The following is a 4,708-nucleotide window of genomic DNA, read 5'->3' on the forward strand; positions in this document are numbered from 1 at the left end:
TATGAATGCTTATTATAATTATTCATTATTAGTATTATAATTATTATCACCATATGGCTTTTTTTTTCCTCATGAGAAATAGTTCATGAGTAGCTAAGAAAAAGATGTTCTTGGAACAAAATTACTCCCAGGAGAATCACTAAAGGGTGTAGATGACAAAGCAGAAACGTGGTGCCCAGGGAGCCACTGTTCAAATGGCTTATAGAGTCCATAGTTTATCAAGTTGCTTAGTTGGTAAAGCAGTGCCTTATAGCAACTGTGTTTCCTGAGAGGAGAGTTTTTCATTTGTAGGGGACCTTCTGAACCACGGTTAGTGGTTAGGTGGCTAAAATGATGCTTAGAAAAGAAATGGTGCACTAAGTCAGGAGGGAGATGTGCTCAGCTACCTTCTTCACCAGTTTGCATAGATCCACTCCTGGTAAATTGGTATCAGATGTCTCTAGATGTAGATTTTGCCCAGCTGACTGGATTTCCTAGCTAGATTTCAATAATTCACACATACTTTTGTGAGTTGCATGGAAATTTAATGTTCTAAATTAAGTGGGGGAAGAGAACAAGAATGTGTTAATTATATGCAACTGTGAACCAAGTGTAAAAACTAAAGTCTGTAAAAGATATTCTTTGAAACAGAATAAAAAACTTATTTAAGACCTAACAGGAAACTAAGAAAAGGATTAAATTTCTTAGTACCTGAAAAACCTGAAGTACCGTTTGGGTAGGAACTGTACTCTGAGCACTGTTAACTTGGATGTTACTTAGAGGCTGCTGTGACCTGGGTAGTGATTATAATTAGAGCCTGATTTAAGAATCTTTTTTTATCTGGTATGGCTCAAAATGTGTGTGAAAATGTCTTAGGATTGACATTTGGAAAGAATCAGAGTGACTTTCTATGTTCTGAGTAAATCACTTCCAATGAACAGTGAGAATTAGAGAAAAGGACAAGGGTAAATGCTTTAAAGGAACTTGAGGATCCTAGTTGAAAAAGAATCATATAATTCTATCAGAATGGTTCATATTGACATGCTACAAAGGCACAGTAACCTGAAAATCACCTTTGCAACAAGTCTAGGAGAAAGAAATTGCAAAGCTTACGGGGTCTGAAATTCATATTAGGCACCTCTTCGGATTTTTAGTACTGGTAGATTGCTTGAAAGCGTACAAAAGTAGACCATTGAGTATGATTTTCCATTTCCCATGGCTGGAAAAATTACAGTGTGTCTCACATGAAGATTACTAATGCTATGGCTTTTCAGTTGAAGGGAAAGAGGGTCAAGATTATGAAGGAAGAAGAGCATGGAATTGGCATTCAGGAAATTAGCATGTCGCTTTCAAATGTATCTGCCTTTCCCTTAGTCTGTCAGGTCTTCCTGCATCTTCCCCTATATCCTACAGCCGAGAATGAGAATCATTTCCACCATCTACCGCATCTATTCAAATTGAATAAAGGCTCAGTATATGTAGTGCTGTGTCATTTTATAATATTTCAAATTAACATTGATTTGAGGTATTTGCAAATTCACAGTACTCTAGATGGCAGAAATATGGATGTAAAGCACACAATAAATATAGTTAAAGTTAGCATTGTTTGTTGATCAGTCGGTAATTTGTTGATCCTTGTCAGTAATCAAGTTTTTACATAATTCATAAACAGGGTTTTGGGAGTAGGATAGATTTTTTAAATAACCACTGTCTATCCTACTGGCAGGGTAAGACATAAATAGATACAATGAACTTCATTTGGATTCTAAAACTTGGTTGAAGGCACTGAAATGACTCTTTCCAAAGAGAGGGGAGCATTTCGTGAGCAGGCAAGCAGAGGCATGCTGGTTTGCAGTTTGATGCAGGAGGACCAACATTGGTAGAGGAGTGAGTAGAGGAAAGAAGTGGGACAGATGTGATGAGTCACGTGGGCAAAGAACCAAAAGCCTATCCTGAAGTGACACTTCATAGTACCTGCTTCCTATATGTCAGTATCAGAACCTGCATGACAGTACAAACAAGGATGATTTGAGATAAAATTCCAGGCAATGTAATTTTGTTTATGGTCAACATTTAGCCTGATGGTTTTGGTCTGACCTAGGTTGTGTATCTTGATGCCATCTCATTAACGGTTTCAACCTTTCTGGGTCTGGGCTTTTCAAGGTCCCTTTTCTTGGAACCTTGATCCTGCCCAGTTACTATTTGACAAAACATGGAAGGCTGTTTAAAGTCTCTAGGGAAGGAAAGACCAGTAAAAGTGCTTTGTTGTTTTCATGTGTTGTTACAAATGCCTGTAATGGGAGTCCAAGGGTGTATCGGGACTGGTGGGTGTAGAAGATATGATCATGAGAAGTAATAGCACACAACTCTGTTTTTGGGTAGCACTCAGAGATCATTCAAAGCAGGAGACCATTCCAAGGGTCTGAAAGGAAGGGGGAGGAACCATGCTACTGAAGGGAAGAGGCCGAGGGAATTCCCAGCCCCTGAGTGATCAGACAGGGTACACACCTAGGAGATTTCCTGCAGCACAGCCACAGGAGCCTCTGGGTCAGAGAGCTCCAGGGGGCCATGGTAGCACAAAATTTTCTATAACCACAAAGCTCGATCTTGTGGACAAATAACAGCTGTCAGGTAAGGTTTCACACAATATGCAAAGCAGGCAGCTATGAACAGCTAAAATCTGCTGGCTTGGGCTATTTTTAAAGCAATTGGATGTGTCAAAATTCAAGTTTGGTTCTGGCAGGCGTTTGTGCTTCTGGGTCTCATTCTGAGGCGAAGGAATAAATAACCTAGCCAACACTGAGGCCATCTCCGCCTCGTTTATGTAACACCTAGAACAAATGCTTACTCTAAAAATTCAAATACAAAAGAAAGCAAGCAAAAAATACTTGTATCTTTCAGTTCTTGGAGAAGTACTATTAATATTTCAATCTGTAACCGTATCTGTGCCTCTATTAGAATACATAAGATACATACAACATTATATAGTATAGGTCTACATCATAATTTAGAATGTTTCCAAAGATTTACTTTTTGCATGCTTGTTAGTGTATACTGAAAACACTACATATACTATATGCAGTTTATACATTATACACATATAGTTTATGTATAGCATTTTAATGTAAACTATTTTAATATATAATGTTTTAATGTAAATATACTTTACTTTTACTCACTTTTCATTAATATCAATTACTGATACATATATAGTGTTTTAATGTAAAAATATGTACTTGTACCCATTTTTCACTAATATCAATTACTAAACTCATGCATATTTTTCCAGTTTCCATAATTTCCCGGAAGTAGGGTTACTGAGTTAAAGTATGTGCACATTTAATATTTTTGACACCAATTTCCATATTGCATTCCAAATTTTATCAATTTACACTCTCATGTGTATTCATGAATTTGAGATTAAGTTAGGAGGAACTGTAAGAAAGCTAAGACACGAAATGAACTCAAGCATGTGAAAGTTGCTATTAATGAAACTTTCCTCTTAAAATTTTGTTTAACCATGGTAAGCACACAAGGGAATAAATCTATTCCTTCACTCTTAACAGATAATGTACTTTAGCTGATCAGAGAAAGAAAGAAGATCCTTCACAAAATTCATGAGAATGGAGTTGAAAGATAAGTTTATTTGGGCAATAAAAAAGATGCTTGATATCCACATATAGGTTTGTAATAGTACACATTTTCCCCTAAATGTTTGGAGACTTTGTATGCATGGCTTGCAAAATCTTTTGCACCAAGATTAACTCACTTTTTAATTCCGTTTCCATTAACTTTTTGAAATATCCTTGTGGAAGTAAACAAGAAAGAATGAAGTCTTTCAGCTTTCAGTTTCTACCCCTCAACCTTAATTCCACTCTGTTTACTAGATTAGAGGAAGAGATATTTCCCTTTCTGAAGTTTTTCATCTCACTCTGTTTCAGAAGTTTGTCTCTTTTTCTTTCTCCCTACCTCTCCTTCTCCATTGTCCCCTTTAAAATTCTTCTCTTAAAACTAGAATTTTTTTCCAAAACATCTTCCTTCTATAAGCAGCCTCCTCAACTGTGCCTTTTCTTCCAGTGCTCATCTAGGGCGAAAGGAGGATGTGCCAAGTCTAAAGCTCACGAAAGTGCTACACAGTGGCTTAACAAAGCCTTCCCAGGGCTCTTAGATGCTTTGTTCTGCTTTTGTGAAATAGAAACATGATGAGCTCTGTGAGATCATTTACAGTCTTTTCCTTTAAAAAAAAAAAATGTATTCCTTGCATAGAATCCCTGCTGAAATGGAAGAGACTTCCTTCGTTACCTCATAACTTACCCTTCTTTCTGTGGAGACTCACAGAAATCTTCCTGGGTGACATAGCTCTCTGTGGCATGGCAAGAAAACAAATTCGCTCTGATTTTGTCATGACAGGCTTTGTGTTATTCTTTGACACCTGCCTGCCTTCATGTCATCACAACACTCAAGAGTGTTTTATATGTTCCGCCTCTGCTTTCAAACATCCACTTACTCTCTAACTCACTGAAATATGATTTTTACTTTGACCAAAATGACCGAAGCTATTTTGATAAAGGTAAACAAAAAGCTGCCTCCTAATTTTCAAAGCCAATGGTTTTTAAAAAAAATTTTTTTTTTTACTTCGTATCTTGTTTTTGCTGTAGAATTTGACTGTGTCTGTCCTGAAATGTTTCCTACTCCAGGTTTCCTCTGCTCTGTTTCCTCATTTTCCTTC

The sequence above is a fragment of the Ochotona curzoniae genome, unplaced genomic scaffold, assembly GCF_017591425.1.
Source record: "Ochotona curzoniae isolate NIBS_2020 unplaced genomic scaffold, NIBS_Ocur_1.0 scaffold_4701, whole genome shotgun sequence".
Lineage (NCBI taxonomy): Eukaryota > Metazoa > Chordata > Mammalia > Lagomorpha > Ochotonidae > Ochotona > Ochotona curzoniae.